Source organism: Melanostigma gelatinosum (genome assembly GCF_949748355.1).
Source record: "Melanostigma gelatinosum genome assembly, chromosome: 1".
Lineage (NCBI taxonomy): Eukaryota > Metazoa > Chordata > Actinopteri > Perciformes > Zoarcidae > Melanostigma > Melanostigma gelatinosum.
The window spans coordinates 25,802,140-25,828,316 of NC_136634.1; the positions used below are offsets into that span (position 1 = coordinate 25,802,140).

Consider the following 26,177-nt stretch of genomic DNA (forward strand, 5'->3'; position numbering starts at 1 on the left):
GTATTTTACACATACAAGGAATTTGACTTGGTGAATAGTGCATAACAATGACCACAGTGCAATAATCAAGGCATCATTTATAAATATATATTTCTATTTACACAAGGCGCTTAAAAGACTTCATGACCACAGAGGTCAGGGCGACGGGCCTGTAGTCATTTAGTCCTGTGAACCTTCGTGTTTTTGGGGGACGGGGATGATGGTGGCGCAATTGAAGATGTCTGTGAATACCGGAGACTGCTGATCAGCACAATGCTTTAGGGTGGAGGGAGAGGCTGGCTGCTTTGCGGGGGTTCTGACTTTTAAACAGCCTCATTGAGTCTCTCTGGAGAAGTCATCACTGGTGGTTGGGGGGGGTGGATGGGTGGGTGGTACAGAGGCATGGACCCCTGCTGAGCTGGGGGAGGGAGACCTGGTGGTCTGTAGCTGGAGGATGGTATCAGGACTGTCCCATTGTCCAGTGGCGCTTGTTTGCCAGGCGTAGGTCATTCATTGAGTGGGGGGCCTTTAGGCTTGTAGTTCATGTCTCGGACCTCTTCAGACAGAAGCGGAGTCACTTATTGAGAGCTGGTGTTGCAGTTTCTCAGAGTACTGTTTCGCGTCTCTCACCGCTGTGCTGAACCTGTATTTTGACTCCTTTTGTCGAGGGAACCAGTGAGAGGCTAACTTCCGGGTCGGCCAACAAAAATGTCATCCCCGCAGCTATCTATCTATCTCATCTGAACAATAACCTGTATCATTTCATTTCAATTTATTTTTGTATAGCCCAAAATTACAAATTTGCCTCAGCAACTCTCAATGTAACCAGCTCAATCTGTCACAGTTTATACCTGGTTTTGATACATTTTATTTTTTAATCTCTTATTACTTTCCCCCCTAATTTATATCTATTGCATATCATAGAACCCCATATTTTCCAGATAATTTATCATCGTTTCATCAGAAGCATAATGTGTGACGGGAGAGTATAATATGGAAGAGTTGATGATAATAAAGCTAAATGATCAACTAAAGTTGCATTGAAGAGTTGGGGCCGTTGCTCAATATTGCTGTAATTTGCAACCTACAGATGCCATAAAGGTTGACTGATATTTTGCTTTCGCTTCAACCAGATATGCCCACAGTGAGACTGGTCAACTCTAACAGCAGCTGTTCTGGCAGAGTGGAGATCTTCCACAACGGCAGTTGGGGGACGGTGTGTGATGACGTTTGGGATGTGACTGACGCTCAGGTGGTGTGTCAACAGCTGGGCTGTGGCAGGGCTCTGTCGGCACCAAGAAGTGCACATTTTGGACAAGGAAGTGGAACAATCTGGCTGGATGACCTTCAGTGTTCAGGAACTGAGTCATTACTAAAAGACTGTACACTCAGTGGATTAGGAACCCACAACTGTAGTCATTCTAAGGATGCTGGTGTCATCTGTGGAGGTAACTTTTTATATCTCCACATTTCTTTTTCTTCTGAACAAATATAACTGGAGAATTTAGAAAATGCATTACTTTAATTCAATTTCAAAAACGACAGTAATATAGTTACAATAAAGTGCTGTTGGAAATGGTCCTAAAACCAGTGGCAGGCCATGTATTTTATACTTGGGCCATCGGCGCTGTCCTACTACAGTTGAACCACCTCGTAATAACCTCACTATTACGCCTCACGACGGGATGCTTCGTCATTAACGGGCAATGCATATAGTCAAAACCAATGTAATTAAGAAGATGACGAGAACGAACTCTGAAGAACCAGTCGTATATACCTGTATTTATTTGACAACAAAGCAGGTATAATGTTGGGCTCTGGCCATATGGCTTAAACATGTGCTGTGGACAAAGAGAATCAGGCCTTCACTTTGTCGAGCAAAGAGTTCATCCTGATTTGTAGTTGATAAGAGCAAAGGGATTTCACACTAGGGTGTGAATTCCCCCCCCCCCCCCAAATAACCATGGTAACCGCGGCAATCTCATTGGCCGAGAGCCAAGAGAACCCAGGACCCCTGTGGTTCGACCCCTGTTCTATAAAACTATCTGCTTCCCCCAACTCAAGGCTTTTCCCGTCGACCTCGGTTGAGTTAGGGAGCACGCAAACGCTCTCTTCGCTCGGACACCCCCGTCCAGGCCACGAGGAAGCCCCTCAAACCCTCACCAAACCCTGTCAGGTCACGAGCCATTTCGCTGGACGAAACAGCCCGCGATAACGAATCTGCATCAGCGATCCGTGCTCCGCTTTTTGTTTCTTTTTCGTTTGGTGCACACAAACCGGCGCAGAGGAGCCGACGAAGCCTCGCTCCTCTCCTGACCGATGATTACCGGGAGACCTACGGACCACGTCGTCTCAGCCGAAGTTAAACTGTCCTCCCTGCAGCGAGTACAGATCGGACCTGCGTTTGCTCCAGAGCCACGCCACGACGGACCGAAACAGCGCCAGCTCAAACGCCGCGCTGAGAAGCAGCCCCCCCCCCCTACCCCCCCTTTCCCTCGAAGAAAAAAGGACAGCTTTGCCACGAACACTTCCACGTTGCAACGAAGCATCTACAAGTAAGGTTCTTGGCATTTGGGCATAGCTTAGCTTAAATTAACTTAAGTTTAATTCAGGCCATTAATTTATGTTGATATTCCCGTGTTTTTGTGTGTTTAAGTTACTGTCGCGTGATATCGAGATATTGCGCAATCATTACGGACCACTGTGGACAGGAGCAGCAGCTGAACGTATTTCAGACAGCTCAAAAACAGGACATTTCTGGTCTACTGCTGCGACAGACTCGCAACTAACAGTTTTAAACACAAGAGTAAAACAAACTAACAAACGGAGGCAGCGGTAGACCAGAAACTCCCGTGTTCAGAGTGGTAAAAATGCTGTTTTCAAAAGGAGCATAGATAATGGCTTCAGGTCCCTGTCTGAAAGGGTAGCGGCCATGTAAAGCATTAGTCTAAATATAGCACACACTTAATATTTTCTTTTGGGTGGCTGAAATGAGGTTTTCCTTACCAAGAGTGTGCAGACGGCCATTTACTTTAGATTATACACAGACTATTGATAAGTACCTCATACAACCCCCACTAACCCTTTAGGTTCAGTTTCCGTTAAATTTTAAATCTATTCTTTAAACAAAAAAAAAAAAAAAAAAAAAAAAAGGTACGGACGACGATCTGGAATTCTACGTGCGGAAATGTGGTGAAATTCTGGGGGTGACTCCAAAGCTGGCTAAAGATCAGAGGGATGCCAAACACATCTTGGAACACATTTTCTTCCAGGTTGTAGAGTTCAAGAAACTCAATCAGGTGAGAACCATGACTCTTTACGGAACAGATTATGCATCAATGGCCTTATCTAAAATGACTTCACCCCCCCCCCCCTTGCAGGAGCACGATGCCGACACAGAGGAACCATTCACTCTGTTGTGATTGGATACAAGAAACATGTTAAAGATTTGAATCTCTCCTGCAGTCATACTGTGACATGACCAAGCAGATGGGACTATTCTTTCGTCGGAGGTGAAAGACTACAGCATCAACATGGGTACTGTAGTTTTACAAACTATTTATTTTTGTATATAATCGTTCTATTGTATGTCACATGAAAAAGTACAATACACGAGCAAATAAAGTTGAAACTTTTATTTAAATCTTTCACATTTTTAAAAAACATTTTGAAGGCATACAGCGCTCTGCATGAATTGTCACACATGAATCTTGCAAAAACAAAAACAAAAAAAAACACAGCTGAACACATCAGCCGCCTTTCTTCCAAAGCTCCGCCGTGCTAAGTGTGTGTTTAGAGAGACATTCTTGGCCACGTCAGGGAGAAGCTTCAGCTAGTGAATGTTGTGTGGACTGGGCTTTTGGACTCCATGTTGCCTCCAGCGCACTGGACTCCAGGCAGGGTTTGGGGCTGTTCTCAGATTGAATCAAAGACACATCCCATGACATTTGAGAGGTGGTGAGATCACCGCACGAGCAGTCAAAACCAGCGGCTTTTTTTGGCTTTCCGAGGAGCACGTAAGGAGTGGAGGACTTTGCCTGTAAAGGCACGGCCAGGTGACAGTTGTGGGTCTCTTGAGCGTTCATGTTGTGCATTGAAAATGCCGGAGAGGGAGAAATGGGGTCTGATGACAGGCAGAGCGAGGCCAGGATGGACAGCCTGGGGTCAGATCCATCAGCCGTCGTGTCGTTGGGAGCCCTCGACATGGACAGCTGCTCCAGCAACAGAGCAGACGGCAAACTCTGTTCCCCCAAGAACTTCCTGTCCAGCGCCGACGGAGAAGCATACTCAAAGCTTTTCAAATCTAGGAGGTAAAAATGTGAGATTTCACTCAATCTCATCATCTGATCGGACAAAAATCTATTTGTCTAGCTTGAGAATGAACGAAGTCTTCTTACCTTTCGTGACAAAAGCCTTCTCCATTGTTTCCTTGGGCCAGTGAGTGTCAACTGATCGCCAGCTGGTTTTAACCTGTTGAAGCTGCTTGTTAATTGACCCAGCTGGTGGCAAAGCAGGTCATCAGTCCGGAGGGAAGTGGGGTAGCATACAGCCTGGTGGAGGTCATGAACACTTTTTTTATTTATTAAATATGTAAATAAAATGTTGTTGGAACTATGTAATGTTGTGTTGAACATTTTTCTTTGTTCTAAAAAAGACAAATTAGACTTTCTTTTTTTTTTAAATTTCCTGAGCATTTGTTCCTTGTGGACACATGAGTGAAACAGCGCTCCAGATAAGAATAATTGACATTATCGATAAATGTATTGATTATTTTCTCCAATTGTTTAATTTGTCCATAGGTACTCTTTCAAAATTGGTTATTTTGAACAACCAGAGGTCCTAAACCTTTGAAACAACAAAGAGAGAAGCAACACCTCTTCACGTGAGAAGTTGGAAACAGGAATATTTAGTATTTTGACTAATTGTTTTAGCTGTAATTGAAATTATGTCGACATATTGAGTACTGAGATTCATAAAACAATTATCATAATAAATATTACAATTAACTTTTTTCCTGCTATAAATTGTTTTCCATTATTTTCCAATATTTAGATGAAATGATTATAATGTAGTTTAAACATGACAATGTGCAGGTCTTGGTTCGTCATTAAATTGATAAAGTACACGTGGAAACAATATGACAACGCAACCCCTTCTCGTTAGTCTAAATTTGGTATTTGAATTTGTGTAGGACACGCGCGTCGGTTTAAGTTTTTTTTTACTTTGAAGCTGTCACTGGAAGTCTCCTATCCGGGGCCGCATGACACCACACGCACGTCCAACGCGCAACTACGTCACCATCCGGTGTCTACGCTGGAGAAGGGCGCGAGATAGAAATCCAGGAGCGCGGACAACCCGGGCGCTCTGCTCCAGCTGGCTAGTAGCTGCAACTTTACCATTCAACATCGAGCCTCCTTCACTGAACCGCCTCACGGAGACAACAAACGCGCGGAATACACCGATATATTACCAGATATACGTGCACATGACGTGCAACGGCTGCAGGACAAATCACCGCCTGACCGTAAACAACAGAAACAGAGGGAAATGTCTTGGTGGCCGCGCGGGTAAGATGTTGTTCTTTGTTTTCCACAGCGTAAGTATTCATTTTATTCCAGACGGATACAACATTACCGTTTGACGCTTCGGCGTTGATGCATTCAGTTGGCTTTGGAAAAATGTTTGCTTTTGGACATACTCTTTCCATTTGTGAGTACTTCACGGACTTGTCTGTGCCGCCCTTTTCCGGAGAATCGCGATTAAAAAAACCCACTACAGTATTTAATTTAACGTCAATCACGCCATGTCTGTTAAATCACAGCGATCAATTCAACTGTCTAATACTACACCGACTATGTAGTTTGCCATGCAGCACTTTATACGGATGAGGTCGTCGCCATGTCCCAGGTAGCCAATAGAAGTAAACCTGATAATCAGGTCATCCTCGCCACACCATATGTGTCCGTGCTGCGTTCACTGTCATCTTTATCGGTGCACATCACAGCGTTTTTCTTCCTCAGTGAGGATGGGGAGGACGCCATGCACCAGGACACCGATTCCGATGTGGCAGAGCAGAGAGATGGTGGGAAAGTGAAGGTGAAATGGACACAAGAGGAGGTGATTGTCTTCACACGTCCCAGTCCCACTCCTGCCCCCCCCCCTGTCCATGTAAATAAAGGCTGTGTAGGACAAGGTAACATAAACATGCTTGTTTGTTTGTGTCAACAGGATGACAAGCTCAAGGCTCTGGTTCAAAAACTAGGACCAAGTGATTGGAAATATATCGCCAACTACATCCCAGTGAGTTAGATCATCCTTTTTGTTTTCGTGGTTGACAGTAAGCTTCGGAATTTCCTTGACTATTTTATTTTTTAATACCTACATAAATCTGATTCATGCTTGTTTTTCTCAGAATCACACTGAGCACCAGTGTCAGCACCGTTGGTTTAAGGTCTTGGATCCAGAATTGGTCAAAGGCCCTTGGACCAAAGAGGAGGACGAGAAGGTGAGTGTCTCGTTGGGTTTCAGTGCACAGGGGTTTATAATACGACTAAAACAAACCGTATAAGTCCTCGCGCACCCCATGTCCCCTCAGGTCATAGAGCTCGTCAATCTCTACGGCAACAAGCAGTGGGCGATGGTAGCCAAGCACCTGAAGGGCCGACTGGGGAAGCAGTATCGAGAGCGCTGGCACAACCACCTCAATCCCAATGTGAAGAAGTCGTCGTGGACGGCGGAGGAGGACCTCATCATCTACAAGGCGCACCGCCTGCTGGGTAACCGCTGGGCTGAGATTGCCTAGCTGCTCCCTGGAAGGTGAATACACTCCAGCTACGTCAGCTCAGAGGACAAGTTTTTGATTAAAACCCCTCTCAGAAGGACTCATGTTGTGATATTTTGTTCACAGGACGGATAACGCCGTGAAGAACCACTGGAACTCCACCATCAAGCGCAAATTAGAGATGGGCTTCTTTTCCGGGGAGGTCTTTAGGCCAAATGAACTTGAAGAGCTGTTGGACCGTGTAAATAAAGATGTGCAGGTGGGCTATTTTTATTTTATTTCATGATGTTCTCCTCTTAGATGGATGTAGGAGCATTTGAAAATTCTAAAAAAAAATATTACACAGATGGCCAGTTGCTCCCAAGATGGCGCAGGAAAGGATCCAGAGCAGACGACGCAACCTTCGGTGAGCAACCAGCCGCATCGATTTGTAAAATATCGCAATTTAAATACAAGGGTGGCTTTGAATAATTTAATCTCCGTCAGTGGTTTGGAAAGAAACATCTGTATTACACGTCCGTTATCGTGTTATTGATGTCAGTATTGTTATAGATGTTTGTCATTTGCCAACCGGTTGCAGGAAACGCCCGTCTCCGCCGCGGTTAAAGCCGCGTCCAGCGAAGTGGGGCCGTCAAAGTCCGCGTCTTCTCCGAAGGCCGGCCTAAGTCCCAAGAGCGAAGCAGACGCCGCGGGAGAAGTGAACAGTACCAGCTGGGTGGTGGATAGCTCTGGCTTTCTCTCCCCCACTGGCCCAGTACTGAAGGAAGTGCTGGACATGGTGGACGGGGTACGTATCCCCCAATAACCAACAAATAGACACATCGCATAGCATTTAAATTAAACATGCATCCAATCGACGATTCTCCCATCCCCTTTTTTTGTTGTTGTGGCTACCAATGACAAATAGTGCTTTTGAATATAAAGTTCAGTTCCATACAGACAAGGAAAATATAATTTATGCTGTCTTAATATGTATATTGTTATTGGTCCTCTGCAAAACATGTATGTACCTCCTATAAAATATTGTTACTCAAATGTCTCTTCTGCTACCAGGACCTGGATGGCTGGTGCAACCTAGCGGCCTTCGACCTGCCGGTGGACAGTCCGAGCCCAGAGCGCCACCAGTTTCGGCTGGAGGGCAGCGCCCTGCAGGAGCTGAGCAAAGGCAGCAAGGGCGAACTCATCCCCATCTCCCCCGGAGGGGTCACGCCGCCCTCCATACTGAACCGCCGGAGACGCATCGCCTTGTCCCCCGACGCCAATAACTCCATGACTCCCAAGAGCACTCCTGTCAAAATCTTGCCCTTTTCTCCATCTCAGGTAAGTTAGCAAATCCCGCAGCATTCTGCTTTTCTTTGCGCCGCTCGTAATGCCGCGTGAGACGGTCCATTGACTCGACGCCTGTCGTTCCAGTTCCTCAACATGTTGACCAAGCTGGACACTCACGACCTGGAAAACCCGTCCCTCACATCGACGCCGGTGTGCAGCCAGAAAGCCATTGTTACTACACCGCTACAGCGTGAGAAGACCCCCCCCTCACCCAGAAGGAAAACTCTGCGTGAGTGGTCTCTAACTAGTGATGGGTTCGAATAGCTTGTTGCTTTTGTTTGTTGTCTGCGAAATATCTGGATTCATTACAGTTACTGTGAGGAACAGTCTGAATTTAATGCTAATGCTTCTACGTGACCTACATAAGTAAACAAAACCATCAGCGAGCTGATTGGCTATTTCTATATAGTTATTCTTCATGTTCGTCATCGGTGCCGCCGCATTGCTGGGAGGGACATTACTGACGGGGATGAAGAATCAGAGCCAGGACTGAAAGGGGCATAATATCAGACCCTGCTGCAGTAAAATAAGAGGTTTTCTAATCTAAAGGGACTCTGGTGCTCGGAATTTGAGTCTCGGTGTTCATGTTTTGTCTTCGTGTAGGTTTGTCACACCCAACCACAAGTCCGAGCTCTGTTCGACCCCGCGAACTCCGACGCCGTTCAAAAACGCCATGAAAAAGTATGGGCCTCTGCAGCCTCTGGTGAGTATCTGTGCTTGTCAGTGGAAAGTTCACCTCGTGGTTTAATCAACACTGCATTAACACTTCTTTCTTTTTTTGTCCTGCTGTGTAATCTCAGCCTCAGACTCCCAACCTTGAAGACGACATAAACGAGGTCATCATGAGAGACTCTGGGATTGGCTTGGGTGGTGTACGCTCGACTCCGCCTGAGCAGAGGCGCAAAACGATGGTAACGGGGTCAACTCTAATACTTGACTGATCTGTTTGAATCCCCTGTTAACAGTACGCCATAACATTTCTACGTATTGGTGCTAGATTATAGAGAGCCAGCATGAAAATAGAACCTCATTCAAAATAACATGGACATTAGTAATAATTAGCTAGCTAATGGCCACTGCGCTGTGCAGTGTTTTAATAGTTCATGCTAATTTATCTTATATATTTTAAAGATGGATAGTTAACTTGTAGAACAACAAGTTTTCAGAAAACATATGAGGCATTATATAAATTTACAAAAGTTAGCATAACTGCAGCTAGCCCAAATGTGAAGTCATGGTTCAGCGTTCTGTAATGGCGCATGCTAAGGCTTTAGCAGCTTGTAATTTAACAATGAAGAGCAGGGGAAGTGTTGATATGATGGTTTGTCTGTTAGACTGAAACTGTAGATCGTCTGTGGAAGGTAAATCTTGGACCGTGTGACTGCTTGGGGATGTGGAATGCTTGCTGCTTTTCAGCCCCACACTGCTTCACGTCCACACATTCACACCGTGGAGCGATGCGTTACAAGGACAGTCTTTCACTGTTGGTCAGCAGACAGCTGCAAAAGAAACGGATGAGTGTGAAATCCCATGTTCATTCACTTCCTCCAACCAGATATTTATAGGCTTTTACTGCCATGGCCATTCAAGAATGCTTTGAACTAATTATGTAAATAAGGTTTAGCTTCCACGCTGTAACCGTCACAATAAAACCCTTTATTAAAAGTTCAATTCTGACCTCTTTCTCTTTCTCCCTGGACCTATTGTTGTCGCTTTTATTTGAGGCGGAGACGTCATGATTGTCTTTCTTGTTGAAGCTACTAACTTAGCATTTGATTGTTTACTTTATTCCCAGCATCGGCCTCCTATGAAGAAAGTGCGGAAATCATTGGCCCTGGATGCCGTGGACTGCCATGTGATGTCCACATCCAAACGCAAATCCCTTAAAATTGAAGCCAGACAGCAATTAAGGTAAACAAAAAAAGAAGTCTAAACGTATTATCAGCCAGTCCGTAGATTTGACGCATCCTACCTTGTTCTGTCCTCCTTTCTTCCGACCACAGGAAGAGCCGGTGATAGTGTCTCTCAACACCTCGTCGTTTTGCAGTAAGCAGCACGACAACATTTTGGATCAGGGCTTCCTTTTGGGACCCAGCGACAGTGCCATATTTCCCAGCACGGTGCCTCCAGTTACGGTAAGTTCCACTTTTTTTTCGTTTGAAAGAAATAGTAAATAGAAGTATTTTAATGTAGCTTTTTTTTCTGTTTTGACCTGTTTTTTCTCTCTCTGCCTTCAGATGTCAAAATAATGGGAGACAGTTGTTTGCGGACAAACTAAAGACCAGCTCATAATGACGGAGAAAGCGAGACACTACCTTCGCTCGCTAAAATCCCGCGCCCCCAACCGGGCGCTGATTCTGTCCTGAGACGCGTCTCGTCTTCACACCAACACGTTACACATGCAGAAGTTAATGTTGCCGTTTGTCCCCTGTACCGTTTTGCCGTTGTAACCTGTGGTGTAGAAAAGCAGCATGTCATGTGTAGGTTTAGTACAGTTCTCATTAGCAATCACAACACTGACAATATACAGCCCCATGAATAACTTAAGGGGTGATTTTAGATTAAATCTCATTCCAATGGCCTCGTGCAAGGTTTGAAAAAAATCAAAGGAATCTCATTTAATAGTATTGTCACTTAAAAAATCAAAAAGAGCAATGAATGTAGAATCAAAATAAATCACGGCCATACACTTTAGCTATCACTGAAACAACATGGTTTTACATTGCATAATGTGTGTAATTTAAGTGTTTTTAAAGTTGTGAAGAGTACAAAGACTCAGGTCGCACCTCCATATCTTAAGTTCTGTTGAATGACTTGAATATGGAGTAAATTCAGACAGCTTGATCACTAATGAGTTTAGAGACGTTGAAAATGTTAAGTGAACATTGTCTTGTTGTAAAAATGTATGTCTAGATTCATAATATACCTCTCAATATGCAAATTAAAAGTGAGGTATTCAGGGGGAAAATTGGGTGTCTGCTGGAAATGTAACAGTTCCCAGCAGCACACATCTGCTATCCATCAAGGAGACCTACTTCTGATCCAGCTGAGTGATGAATACACTTGGGAAAGTTGTTGCAGCATCCATGTAGTGGCGATTGATGTTAAGATTATGTCAGTTGGCACTGTTTGTAAATATTTAGAGTTGTATGTTTTTACTATGTCTCACAGCATTTTGTTAAGAAATGTAATAAAACACAATTAATATGTCCAATGCACACTTTTCTCCTGATTATGCTTCTGCAGCACAAAACAGTGTATTTAACTATAAGTGGGCGTTTAAAATTAAGACTAATTTAGAATATACCATTTTATGAAATAAAACACGCTATGGGCTTAATAATATTGTATTAATGCAAAAAAGATATGCAATTGTAATACAATTATTATTAATGTACAGAAATTATTTGGTCATACATTTTTGTAATTCAGTCATTCCCAACAGCCATAACAGACACAAAAATTCAATGCATCACATTATGTGGTTCAGATACAGCTGCCTGTGATTATACACTTGGCCAGTAGGTGGTATCGTGTGCACATGAAGCTTCGAGTAATGAACCCTTTCTCGAACCAATTGGCTGAAGTGTTGCGAGGCCTCATGAGGCTTCATCTCGCCATCACTAATATATATATATATATATGATCCGACGTTAAACTCATATCACGCAATGCTGAGGCTGCATCTCTGTGTTTCGCCTGTTGTACACGTCTCTGGTACCGACTGCTGTCACGGGCCGATGAAGCTTCGGTAACCTTCTCATGTCCAAGTTTAATTTATATTTCCTTTATTAAATACTGTTCACAAACGAATTTGCAAATAAAATCACTGACCACTTATAAAGTGATCCGCACATACTCTAGTGCAGTGATTCTTAACCATAGGGCCGCGGCCCATGATTGGGCCGCGGCCCATGATTGGGCCGCGGCCCATGATTGGGCCGCGAGCGCCACCTAGAGGGCCGCGAAAAACTTTCAGTTTTGCACCTGTGGGCCGCGAGGGCCGCGGGACCGCATAGGTTATCAATTGAAGACACCAGAGATATTACTGTTATCCATGAGACGCTCAGTTACAATACAGCTTCCCACCACCTGGTGGCGGTAATGCGTCAGTCAGTTGTTTAACAAGCTGCAATAAGCAGAAGAAGACACTCAGCTAGCCGCTAGCCTGTAGCGAAAGTTATGGATAAGTTATTAAAAAGAAAAAATGAAGACGACAGTGGTGCCATACCCCCCAAAAGTCTAAATGTGTGCGCAAGTACAACCCTAACTTTCTTAAGTACGGCTTTGTGAACGGAGGCAACGAGGCAGAGCCGAGGGCTCAGTGTGTGGAATGTGAGCTAATGCTATCAAACGAAGCACTGAAGCCTTCAAAAATAAAGCGACACGTAGCGACGAAACATCCAACGCTCGTGGGAAAGTCTGTTGGGCTTCTTGTTGTGTATGCAGGTTTACATACACATGATAATAAATGTCTTTGTGATCATCACATTCTATCATCTCATTTATTTAACAAGGGTTTTGCCTGTTCAACACCAGCATCCTCGATCCCCTCCCCTTCCGTTCCTACGGCTTGTTTGCGCAAATACGTCACAAAACATGTCCGTGTTTGGTATCCCAGCATGCCCAAAATCCTCATCTTTGCAAAGAAATCATCGATTTTCTTTCATTTCTTATGGTTTCTCCACAAAAGGAGCCCACACACACACTGTCCAAAGTCGCCATAACCGCTCCAAGTCGTATCTTGCAGCATTTCGACGGAAAAAGACACATTACAGACCCGACAACGTGCTAGCGGATGTTACCATGGAGCTACTGCCTTCAGAAAACGCTAGTACTTATAGTACAAACCTTATCCTCCTCTTCCGTAAGCCGTCAGCCAACGTTTGCGTAACTGAGCTATTCTCATTCTCGTTCGTGCGCTCGGTCGCAGCCATTAAGCACAGCAAGTCCGCTACTCACACACCATGTCTTCCACCATATATACATAGGGTTTGCAATTTGCAAAGGCTAAAAATAAAAGGAAAATAATATAATATCACAATATAAAGGGAGAAAGAATATCATGAGGTTACCATGTGTCCATTTGGGTCTCCAAATGTCCTTTTAGAGCTCCGCCTGGATCTCTTCATGAAGAAACACTGTAGAATGGTCATACTTTGTCCAATCTTCTTCAAATTTGAGGCAGTTGTTCACTGATAGTGTAGTTACAGCCCTATACTGTCCTTTACCTGTACAGATACAGCCACCGGCAGTTATTTATACTGAAAGATACTTTTTTATTTTATGCGGACAAAAATCTTAAATTTTTACTGACTCCAAAGGCCCACTGCTCTGTTTCTGTATGACCTACAGGTTGTCTGACACTTTTGATGCATATAGTCAGAGTGGGCCCCGGGACACTTTGTCCTTGAAAAGTTGGGCCCAGAGGTCAAAAAGGTTAAGAACCCCTGCTCTAGTGTACGCCAAATTCCATTCCTTTATATCTCGAGAGATGCGTGACAGCCATTTCTCGCGACGTCGCTTGGATAGCTCCTTCGTGTCATTTCCTTGATGTGTAATGACCGCTGGCAAACGAAAGAATGATTTCTTGTCTCTATCAGCTCTGCTGCCACAACCAAAGACAGCACAAAAGTTCACCACCGATAGGTTATGCGACTCAGCCGTGCATGCCAATGGCTTTGTGTGTACTCCAACATGGCCGACAGCTAAACTGTGACGTCACACGAGACCACTCCATTGCTACCAACCGAGGCTAGCTAACGTTAGCTCGCCTTTGTAGCTTAACGTGCAGTGAACGGGCGAGCGTTTTCTCAATGAATGAATACATATCGTCACAACAGATAGTACATTATATAAGGGTAGTGTTTGCTCTCCGTGGTGGTAACCGACAAATACGCCTTTGTACCAGGCGGCAGGTTAACCTGTTTCCGCCCTGTGTCTGCAGGGCTGTTTGGGTTGTTCCTCCTCAGCCTGGCTCTCGCTGGAGCTCAGGCGCTCACACCAGCGCACTATCTCTCCCTGTCCGATGTGGCCCGACTGCAAAACTTCCTGAGCCAACAGTTCACCGATCTGGACTCCGCATACTACTCGGTCGTTGGTCTGACCAAGCTCGGGGCAACTGTTCCCGATCACGAGGTAAGAAAATCCCACCATAATCAACAATTCCGATATAAACATTCAGTCATGATTCAACCTGGATATGACATGTTACATGTTGATCCTCGATGTTCTTTGGCTTAAAACGTGTTCGTGTTTGCAGGTATTGTGCCAGTTTCTCAAATCCCAGCTGGATCCCTCTAACGTTGACTCTCTCTTCTTTGCTGCTGAGACCAGTCAGGCCATTTCAGGATGTGAGGTATGCATGCCTCGGCCTTATCTGTGCTGCTGCCATCCTTTCTATGCAAATGCATTTTGGAATAGATCCATGTGTAGTTGGACAATATAGACAAAACTATATACATTCCAAAATATTAAAAAGACCAACGTAAATGGGATGGGAAATCTGCATCATTGCTTCATGGTCACGATGTTAAAAACAACTTTTCATATGATGGCAGTGAGAGTAAAATAATAATATAACATAGTCCGTAACGTCCAAATGGCAAAGTGGACGATGGCTTTACACTGATGCGAACCCCTTAGAACCAACAGTTTTCTTCACTCCATAGATCCCCGTGTCCAATGAAACGCGAGACCTCCTCCTGGCGGCGGTTAGTGAAGATTCCACCATGACTCAGATTCACAGAGCCGTGAGCGCTCTCAGCTCTCTGGGGCTTCCTCTGGCCTCCCAGGAAGTTGTAGGTGCCTTGACCGGTCGCATCAACAAGGAGGACAACGTCATGGCGTAAGTGTCTGTAGTGTGTGTCAGGGAGTGCGCTATCATTCTGTGTCCTTCTTGCCGTGCTCAGGAGCAAATTTGATTCACAACACGTGTGTCTCCTCTTCTCCGGACAGTATCACTTCAGCTCTGCAGACCGCAGCACGCCTACCCAAGCAGGCAGAACTCGGGGGAATACTGGAGGAAATTGAGGTGAGCTCTTAAACCTCCACCAGGTGGTGCTGTGTGACTGTGCTTTGAATTAGCGCAAGATGCACTTGGACTCTTAATCGTGCACAGATATTTTGAATTCTCTAAGTTTTAACTCATATTTAACTTTTTCCCCTCTCAGGATCTTACGGCTCGTTTGGATGATCTTGGTGGCATCTACCTCCAGTTTGAGGAGGGACTCGAGGCGACCGCCTTGTTTGTGACCGCTGCTTATTCCCTGTCCGATCATGTGGACATGGAGCCCCCTCTGAAGGAGGTACGATATCTGTCTGTCAGGCTTTTCTCCCCATGGGACCTTCCCTTTCTGAAACTGATGGGCAATGTGTTTTTTCGCTACAGGACCAGGTCATCCAGCTGGTGAACTCTATCTTCAGCAAGAAGTCCTGGGACTCTCTGGCCGAGGCCTTCAGCGTGGCAAGTGCCGCCGCCGCTCTCTCCAACAACCGTTTCCACGTGCCGGTCATCGTCGGTGCTACCGCCCGGCCACGGTGTCCCACAGCCAGCCAACCCTGCAGGTACAGATTGTGGGATCTCAACCTGCCTACAGTCCTCTGAGTGGGTTTTAATCAGCTCGTGGTGACGCTGTTTCTCTGTGTGATTCACAGCTCCTTGTCACTGATGTCATGTCTCAACCTCTGGCCTTGGCCAACGTGCTGCTGGAATCTGCGTACGCCGTGGCCTCCAAGAGCATCATCCTCAGCCAAGCTCCATTCACACTTAATGAGTACGTTTGACCCGAGAGATGAGTGTTCTACGCCCACACACAGGGTGACAGAAATGCAGTTTGAATTGTAACATTATACAAATGTAATTGTTGAGCTTTTTATTGTTGACTGTGTGGATTGCGTTTTACTAGATTGCAGCACGGCCTGGTTTTAGTCAAATCTACACCGTGTTATATTTTCTTTATCTGATTTTCAGCGGCGTCTTTGAACTGAACTTCATGTCCAGCAAGCCCGCCAGCGGATATTACCAGTTTGCCGTTGCAGTGACTGGGGATACCCGGCTTGTTGGCAATCATGTTGAGGTGAGGTGCCGGTCAGAATAAGGAGACGCAATATCTAACAATAGTGGAATGATTTTAATCAAGTTTTAAACGTGTTTTGGGCTTTAATTGCCTTGGTGGAGAATGTGCTGCTGTTGAGTCAGAGACGTGGCTCAACGCTAACTCTTAAATCAGGCATCAGCTTTTGGTTGCCGACACTAAAAATGTGGTTGCAAATTTAGTCGCCTTATATTTTGAGTAATTAAGATACTATGGAGGAATACGACATGAAGGAATACAAGCTTTATTAAAGAAACGGAACAAAAGTATATTGTAGTTTGTGTTTTATCTGATACTTTCCAGAATTTAGTATCTATTATTAATGTGTTAAAAGCTAGTTGCCACTGATGGCAAGCAGTTCCTCAAAATGGCTGCCAAAGGCAACCTGGCAAACCTTCCTGTTGTGTCTGCAGCCTGTCCTGGGTCGACGGTCCATCTGAACATGATTGTACCGGTAGTCAGATTGGTTTGCTGCTCTCACGCCCGTCACCCGATGTAACTTTGTGTTGTGTCTCCGTCCGCCTGCAGCTCAAAGTGAAGGTGTCCACCGAGGTGTCCGTCACTAACATGGACCTCTCCGTGGTGGATAAGGACCAGAGCATCGGCACAAAGACCACCAGGTTAGGAAACGCATCTGACAAGTGAGCCGACCCTGCGGCGCATGACGAGAGACTACTAAATGCTTCTTCTTTTTTTTTTTTTTAATGACTCAGAGTGGAATATCCCTCCAAAGGCAAGAGCTCCTTCACAGCAGACAGCCACCAAAACTTTGCCATGGCCTTCCATCTGGTTGACGTCAATACCGGCGTGGAGCTTAGCCCTCACCAGGTATGTAACCCGGGTGGGACACGAGCCGCAGACGGTATTATGTGGTTGGTCAAAACAATCACGAAAACAGCTGCGACCAGTTTGAGGAGCGATCCCCATCACAGACTTTCGTCAAGCTGCACAATCAGAAGACCGGCCAAGAGGTCGTGTTTGTGGCCGAACCCGACAGCAAGAAACTGTACAAGTTTGAGTTGGACACAGCGGAGCGGAAATCTGAGTTCAACTCCATATCCGGCACCTACTCCCTCCACCTCATCGTTGGGGATGCCACTTTGGAGAATCCCATCTTGTGGAATGTGGTGAGTGTCCGTTCCGCCTTGATGCTGGTAATGAGGGATATTTACTGAAGTGCTCAGCCACTGAGTAGTTAATATTGAGCTCTAAAGTTGAGTTGTAATCTTTTTGAAAGGCTGACGTTGTTCTGAAGTTCGTGGACGAGGAGGCTCCAGTGGCCATTCAGCCCAAGACTCTTTTTGTGCCCAAACCAGAGATCCAGGTAACACTTATTTACCTTTTGTTTTTTAAATATCAGTTTCACTGCCCGATGATGGAAAATCAAGCAGCATCAGTCCCGCTGTGTAACATGTCCTCCTGTCTCTGCAGCACTTATTCAGGGAACCAGAGAAGAAGCCTCCCACGGTGGTCTCCAACACCTTCACTGCGCTCATCCTGTCTCCCTTACTTCTTCTGCTCATCCTGGTAATATTTCAAACTAAAATGTTCTTTTTGGGTTTTTATTTGTTGCCATCATCATAAAGGAATGTTTTGACGTGGAGTGCAGTATGAGCTACTTACCCATAGATGGCCACGCCTCTAGTTTGGAGGGAGAGTTTGAGTTTACGCGATATTAACAATATTTTCAGCACTTTGCCTCGCCGTCAGACCTTTGACAAAAACGGTAATTTAACCTCGCCGAACACGGAGTTGTTGTTCTACCGTTGCCTCGGTCAGTCAGTTTGTTTGTGTTATTGTGCGACTTTTGTGTTTATAAAGGGTTAGTTCGGATTCACCAAAAGTCACACAACAAACTAACCGATCAAGGCAGCGGTACACCAGCAACGTAGTTCTGCAATGTCAATGGGGTCCTGTGGCTATGCAGTGAAAATATTGTAGCTGTAGGATACACATAAACTGATATGGATTTAAATAGGTTTTACACAGCAGTATGTCGCTTTGTTCCCGTGTTCTTATTCCCATCAGTTTCTTCAAACCACGATCTACGACTGGTCAAGTACCTCACACAACCTTACCTTAAATAATCTGAACTCTCCCTTTAACTGTAGAGCAACTTTGCTATGGATATAATGTAGAAACCATTTGTCTCATTTGTAGGCCCGCCAACCAACAGACCTCCTTCCATTATTCATCAAACCTTTATTTTAATAGAGGATTCAGCTTTGTTGTATGCACAGTGCTCTAGTTTTTTTTATCCTCTGAAAAAGCTCTTCAGTAGTAAGCTCTCATGTGCGGTGAATGCGGCTCCAGTACTGCGCAAATACAATGCTTGTATTTAATTTAGAAATCACAATAGCTTTTGATGTATTTTTATCCGTGGCATTTTCAGCGCTGAGTAACAGTTATTGTTGCAGTGGATCAGCACTTTGTGCGTTCGGTGGTAAACACTTTTTCAGCCCCTTTTGTTTGCCACTCTTGGAGGGGATGAAAATCACTTTGTCTTTCATTCCCCCTCTCGTCTGTAGTGGCTGAAGCTCGGAGCAAACGTCTCCAACTTCACCTTCACTCCCAGCACCGTTCTGTTCCACGTGGGACACGCAGGTCAGTCCCCCGTCTCTCAAGTGAAATGTTCATCACGCATCCGGTTGTTGCACGGCCTCTTCATCTCCAGTTCATCCGCTGCCGTTCAAGACGATACGGGAATTGCAGCAAGAACCGCGGCTGACATTGTGCAATTATCATCATTTAGTCCACGCGTACATTCTTAATACGAAACAACTGCAGCCAGAACATCTTAAGAACATGCACCAAGATAAACAATTGCTGGCGCAATTCTCTAGTAAGGTGCCACTAAGCCATTGCAGAAGAAGAGGGTGCAATGTCTTGATGTAATTAAAGCGGTAGTGGAGAAATCTCACGGTGGAGAAGGTGATGGAAACAGGGAAGTTTCTTGTATTTAATTAAAAAAAGGTTACAGTGATTGATTGTTAAAGCACAAATAAACACACCGTGTGGAGCGCCCCGCAGTTTGAAAGTTTTGTGTGAAAACACTGAAAGGGTTAAAGTTCTAAGACAAAAACACAGACAACTCCCAGACCGGTCAACGCTTTGGTAGAGACCTGTCAATCACAAGGAAGCCCCGCCCTAAAACACTCTGGTTTATGATCTATTTGACTCTAACTGGACCATCATGTACTAAATGAATATCATGCTGTATTGAAGGAGACTTGAAACTAGAGATTGAGACCAGAAGCTCATGTTTACAATGTTTACTGAGGTAATAAATCCAGAGAGAAGTAGTCATTTTCTCATAGACTTCTATACAATCTGACTTCTTTTTGCAGCCAGAGGAGTCGCACCCTGCTGGTCAGTAGAGATAATGCAAGTTTATTGTGGTTCGCTTGGCTTTGGCTTCACTTTTCGGACCAGGCAGCGGCGATATGTGAGGACCTGGGAATTAGAACGGGCAGCACACCCACGCTCTGTTGTTGGCTGGGGGTTACACACTCACATGGGGTCCAAAGCTTCTTTGCTGAAAGCACACAAACACGGCCACACACTTCTAGTTCGTAATAAGTGACGGTTGAGAGGGGTTATTTTTTAATCGGTCCGTACATGCGCTGCATAGTATACCTTGTTTACAGCACCCTACCCACTTGGGGAACCACTGATTTGGATGCCAAAGCGCCAGCTCACTCTCTCGTTTCCTTTCAGCCTTGCTGGGCCTGATGTACGTCTACTGGACTCGCCTGAACATGTTCCAGACTCTGAAGTACCTGGCGATCATCGGCAGTGTGACTTTCCTCGCCGGGAACCGCATGCTGGCCCAGAAAGCCGTGAAGAGGTACGTGTCCTGATGGCGCCTTGAGTCAAATGGGGTCCCTAGAGTGTCCTTTTAGTCCCAGAGAGAGAGAGAGAAAAGCCTAGCCCCTTTCAGACGACGAGGACTCGGGTGCTTTGAGGCCTCTTGGTAGTTCTTAGCCTCAAGCCCCGAGGAAAAGTGCCGGTCTCATGTCGCAGCTCCTCAGTTGGTCCCCCTAGAGGCCGATGTCAGGCCCTCTGCCAGAAGCAGAGCTCGTGCCCACTTGGACCAGGAGTGAAGCGTGGCAGCATGATCTGCAAGAGTGGTGATCTAAGTGGGTAATTTCCTCACCATCAGTATGTAGAGCCCTCCACGGGCCAGAGTGAGCAATTTGAAGCCTGTATCTCCCACTCAAAACATCACTCCGTAATTGTTCACTTTTACTTCCTGCTCTTAAGACGAGCCCATTAAACCCCGTTTCAGCAAGTAGAATTTTCCAAGTAATGATTTCACAAATGGACTTTTTTCTCCCCCCCCCCCCCACCTCCCTCTTCTTTCCTGCTAGTCTCTTTTCTCCTTTGCAGCTGATGCCTGTGTCTTTATGTAGTTTTTTTTAACCCCTCTATCCACACCTCGCTGTCTCTGTACTCCTTTTTCCAGGATTGCCGCAGAGCAAAGTAGTAGGTTGGCAAAGTATAGGAGCCTCCGATAAAGCCCCCCTCCCACATTTGTAACAAACGAGTTGGGCTTCCAGGCTGAAGTAAGGGCATCCTCATAGTGTGCATCCTCAGTGCATTTCCATAATGGCTGGCCGCGTGCATGGCTGTGTGGTGCTCGATCATTCTAACTCCCCAGTGTTCACATGTACTTGCCGTCCTCCCTCCTCCTCCCCCCACCCCTCCCTCCTCCTGGTTTGCCTCTCACTCATCCCACCGTGGTCATAGCCATACCAGCACTGTGGTAATCCCGCCGTTGTGGTCTTAACACCCGTGGTTCTGGTTGTGCCATTACATTTGAGTGACTTATGTTGTGTTCATGAGCCATGTGCGTCGTCCAGAACCTTAAGACATTTGTCATGAGAGTTTCTCTTGTGTGTCTTTGCCCAAATTAACATTGTGTGTTGTGCATTAAAATGCATGATTAAAACCTTTATGTGACTAAATCAGACTGTTTGTAATAACTGTTTGCTTTTCTCTCTCGCTCTACAGAATTGAGAAAACATAAGGAAGAAAATTAAGAAGACACAGACGAAGCCCCCCCAAGGAGTCATTCGACGATGCATCAAATCAGACTTTAAACATGGCGTTGCAGTTCAAGAATCCAATCGACAGTTTAAACATGCAGTTTGTCCGCGTTGCCAAATGGAAGAAATCGAGAAATTACAGTGTCACCGAGGACAAACACCCACCGACAGATTCTCTTTTTTACGAGGGCTGTAAAGCTACTGATCATTGCGCTTCATCTTCCTGTGAGATTTGTCTTCTTGTTGTCCAACATGCCAGTGTTTTCCAAGTGAGCTGGGGTTTTATTTATTTTCTTTCTTATGGATTTGGGGTTTGATTTGACTATTTTTGTCTTAGGTTTTTTTTTTTTTGTACATTCCTCTTTTTCCACTCGATGCCCATTTCACCTTGTAACAAAAGCGGTTAGTTAACATGAACGGCTGAAGAAAAACAAAACATTGGCATTAGCACTGATCCGTTGAACATTACTAACTATGCCGGTGTGTTTCCCTGTTTGGTGCATCAGATGTGTTGGAGGGAGCGGGAGTCCCCTATTTGATACAGAGTTGGCGTCCCCCAGAAAAAAATGTTGAGAAAGAAATGTGGGCAATGTGATGTTTTTGTAATGAAGAAAAGGAAATAAAGAAGTGGAGGTGAATCTAAGTTACTTTCTTTCGTAGAGGGAAAAAACAGGAACACAGTCCAAGAGTTGGAGGATGATGAGGAGGAGATCCTGTTCCTACAATGAATACGGTCGTTGTTGAAACGGGTGTACGGTACTTTCAACGGTACTTACTGACCGGAAAACCCATCTCCTGTTTCTGATGTCTAATCAGACTTCTCCAGCATCCGCTGGACCAGTAGAGGAAGAAGGGTTCAAAATTTTAACTCAAAGCTAGGGATGGTAATCTCAACAAACTACCAATGGTACGCTAGATTTTATAAATCCAATGAGGGCAGCTAGCAGCACTAGCTCATAAGGTCGCTGAGTCAAGTGAGAAAGTTGCTAAGTGTGCAGCACTCCCTCCAAAATGATCACGAAAAACATGTCGATAGTTAGACCTCTGCTTAGCAGTTGAATATGTGTTTGAACTACAGGACTACTTTTGGGTGGCACATTTCACTGCTCTGATTGAAAGAAAAGATTACACAATTTACATTTTACTGCTATGACTTTTTTCAACATGTCGGCTGTATATTTTGGCTGTGCTGTTGTCCCTCCCCAGACAATCTGCACTGCCAATCGAGGTGCACCTGATACTCTACACCAGGGATTCCCAAAGTGTGGTGCACACCCTGGGGGTGCGCAAGCTGCCTCTAGTGACAGAGAGCTTCCTCTGCATAGTCCATCTGTCACTTTTCCAAGACTCCCTCTCTTTCAGGACCATGATTTTTGCAGTCCTCAATTTCTCTTCCATTTTTTTCATCTCAGCCTCCATTTTTCTCCTCATGTCCTCCATCTTCCTTTGATAGCTCTGTGCAAAATCAATACAAGAAATACATCAATACACCAACATGTAAAACTGTTTATGACAGTGAGATACGATATTTAAATACAAGTCTGAATACAAACCCTTCTTTAACCTAAAAGTTCCATCGTGATTATTTCTCACAGAGAGGTTAAAAAGATTTTTTTTCCACCACAAATGGTGACGAGGATGGGATCGGACGAGTAATCAGGACTCCGTTAGACGACAGAATATAGCTATTCCTCCCTGAAGGTGAGAGGCTGTCAGACAGGGTTCCAGATTGCCGCTCCGATCCTGGAACCGGGAAAATAATCCCACTCTGTGAGAGATTATCTTGTGATGGAGCAGACACTTTAATGGTTGAACTTCGTGCTCGCACGTTTAGAGTGCTGGACATTAGGTCCTAGGCAATGTTCCCTCTAATTTTTCATGTGTCTGGGCATACACACAAGCTCCCTGAGCACACTGAGGACCACTGTGAGCAACATCAGATGTGCACGCTGTGGCCACACACCAGTATCACACCTGTTCAAAACCTTGGATCATAGCAAGTTACATGGCTTATTAAAATAATCAAATTACAGCAGCAATTTTCACTAGTTTACTTTTAATATAAGTGATTTGACAAACTTTAAAGGAAAAAGACAAAAATCTTGTTGTTCATGAGATGTGTAGTATTTTTTATATGAGAGTCCTGCTTGGCCATGGGAAGAGTCCTGCTTTGGCCATGGGAAGAGTCCTGCTTTGGCCTGTGTGAGGTCCTGTTGTGGCCTATGTGAGGGTCCTGTTCTGGAAGAAATGATACATATACACCTTTCAGACATAACATTTTGTTCACATTAAAACATTCACATTTTGCACAATGACGTGTGCTGTAGCTTGTGATACAGTGTAAATTCCTGTAACTCTGTCTGTAAAATATGTAATTACTCAGTTTTTTATTATCATTTCCACTACCCATAAATTATCTAGTAGTAACATAATTTAATGATTAATATCCATAAGTAAAAAATCTTAATATCCACAAGCTGTGAGATCTCCGACAGCCATTCCATCTTAAAATAACCACATTTCTTTTTTCCAATGGCTTGGTGAGTGGATGTGTCGCTGCCCGTTCGTTTCGCCATGATAAGGGGTTAGCATTTGCGTCTCGTAACTCCGCCGCACTGTTGTTAGCTAGCTAACCTGCACGGCGCGAATGGGCAGGGCAATAGTGTCAATGCTATGATTGGCTGCGTAAGTGAACCGAATCGTATCATTGGCTGGACACCTGTCACTCACTGAGTTACATTGCAAAATAGTACAGAAAACAAAATTATTATTATTATTATTGGTTTAATTGATTAGATAAGATTAGGACTAATATTAGATATTAATTAATATGTTTATGTTGAATTTTATTTAATGCGCTGCATAGATTGTCTTGTGCGCTGAGAATGTGCGAGCAGTGCGCGATTGCCCAAGCGCGCAGCTTAGAGGGAACATTGGTCCTAGGGTAACTTGAAGGTTTTATAGGGGTTTGGTGTATCCTTTCAATCCCTTGAGTGATTGGACCAGATGTTCTTAAGATCCTGAGACAGTTAACTAGAGAGAAGTTGGTAAACCGGTTTTCTCGCAGACTGCTAGGGTGGTCACGGACAGACGTGTCCTGGTGAGCTTGTCGTATTTCAAAGACGATTTGGTGTATCCTTTCAAGTTGATTGATTGGACCAGATTGGGTTTTGAAGATACCAGAATCAAGAGTAACTAGAGAAGATGGGTAAGAGTCAAAGTTAGTCTGAGCCTAAGCAGCCTGATGCCAAGGTTTTATCTCCAATAATAAAATACATGTGGGACAAAGATAATCAGACGGCCAAACAATTGGAAAATGGACGAAATTGGGGTTCCCTGGAAAAGGCAACTTTAGCCCACGACAAAAATTGGATCAACTCAAACCGTGTCTAGAGCAAAGAGGACAAGGCGAAGCAGAATCAGATGAAGTAATGTCCAAGAGGTAAAGACATTGTTGGGGTCTGGCGCCACCTCCTGGCTGCCTGAGCCCCTCACATGTTCATTCCTCTCATAAGCCTGACCTGGGATCAGAGCGAAAGTCCACCCAAGATGACCACACCTCCAGCTCCGGCCGAAAACCTGATGCTGACCCTCCATTGGCCAAGAAAGTGCCTCCTGCTGTTTGTGAGACCTGGTTTATAAGCGCTAACACAGCTAGATTCTCTCTCTCTTCGCGCCAGATCCGTCCTGGCTACAAGGAGACCCACAGCCTTTCCCTCCAGCACCACGCTGGCAACGGACGGCTCACGCGGAGCCGCGGCCTCATCAACCCTCATCAAATCCTGTCAGGTCACATGGTACATTCGCTGGTCGAAAACAAACTGTTTTATTTTGAGTTCTGGATCCGAGTGCGAGAACGGATAACTTCTATCCCGTACCTCCATCCTTTTTCTTTTTGTGCACACAGCCGGCAGAAGGGCGACTAACCCTCTTTCCCTCACCGATGATTGCCGGGAGGAACGTACCGACCACGTCGCCTCAGCCGAAGTTAAATAGCCCTCTCTGCAGAGAGGAGATCGAGTCTGCGCCCGCTCCAGAGAGAGCCACGCTACCGGGAGCATTGACTCCTGAGGACCGAGTTACCCACAGTCTGCGCCCGCTGCGACAGCCGCGCTGCCGAGTCAACACTCGAGGACTGACCGATTCCCATCACGGAAACGGGCCCCACCGAACGAAGCTTCTCCAAGAAAGATTCATGGCGTCTGGGCATAGCTTCGCTTAATTTAGCCTTAGTTTAATCTAGGTTATTCATTTATGTGTTGTTATTCCCGTATCCTGTTGTGTTAAGTTACTGTCGCGTGATATAAATCACCGCGGACCACAAGTCCCGTTACATTGTATACTTCCTGCTATAACTGTCTTGTTTGGGGATTCTTTTATTTTCATTGTGTTTTTACTCTATTGTCCTTAAATCGGCTCTGTGAGTGAGGTGCAGAATCGTGGCTATCGTGCATAAGCGCCGTTAGTTCAACACGACAGCGGTAGACTTGTGCAAGATACGTTCAGCGGGTCTCATTCTCACTGCAACGCGGCCCGCCCGCAGAAGCTTTGAGGTCTCTGTCTCTCTTTCTTTTTTTTCTTTCTCCCTGTCCCGTAACCGACACACACATAGAGCCTCTGTCTTTGGGTGAACCTCTCGCCCCTATTGTCCCGACACATGTGCTGCGCCGCCACACGTGATTACACACGGCCACCCCTCCGCCATTTTGTCTAGGTCACTCGACCTCCGCCATCTTGGTTTGTAGTTCTTGGCTGTAGTTCTTAAGGCCCCTCCCTTTTCATCACTGATGGAATAGGTTACACCCCCTCGCTTCACACACACTTAGATTCTCACACACACACACACACACACACACACATATATCCTTCCCCATTTTATTCATTTGACTTTAGGTATTAGACATATAAAAGTGTATGATGGTGTTTGTTGGTTGCAATATTACT

The 26,177-nt window shown here is 45.2% G+C and overlaps 2 pseudogenes across 2 annotated transcripts; both read left to right on the forward strand.

Annotated features, from left to right (window-relative positions):
• The first annotated feature begins 5,520 nt into the window (after positions 1-5,520).
• Positions 5,521-10,617, forward strand: LOC306797564 (myb-related protein B-like; annotated as a pseudogene). The gene is made up of 15 exons (XR_013773189.1): positions 5,521-5,546; positions 6,000-6,096; positions 6,208-6,279; positions 6,392-6,484; positions 6,575-6,795; positions 6,887-7,019; positions 7,107-7,166; positions 7,341-7,547; positions 7,814-8,080; positions 8,174-8,343; positions 8,639-8,792; positions 8,890-9,000; positions 9,885-10,000; positions 10,137-10,224; positions 10,345-10,617. The product of XR_013773189.1 is annotated as a myb-related protein B-like (transcript).
• A 406-nt stretch (positions 10,618-11,023) lies between these two features.
• LOC306797644 (dolichyl-diphosphooligosaccharide--protein glycosyltransferase subunit 2-like) lies at positions 11,024-20,732 on the forward strand (annotated as a pseudogene). Its single transcript has 17 exons — positions 11,024-11,036; positions 14,037-14,227; positions 14,352-14,447; positions 14,761-14,936; positions 15,047-15,122; positions 15,262-15,396; positions 15,480-15,655; positions 15,746-15,864; positions 16,062-16,167; positions 16,714-16,805; positions 16,899-17,013; positions 17,118-17,312; positions 17,423-17,509; positions 17,617-17,712; positions 18,714-18,789; positions 19,903-20,032; positions 20,651-20,732. The product of its transcript is annotated as a dolichyl-diphosphooligosaccharide--protein glycosyltransferase subunit 2-like (transcript).
• The last annotated feature ends 5,445 nt before the right edge of the window (positions 20,733-26,177 follow it).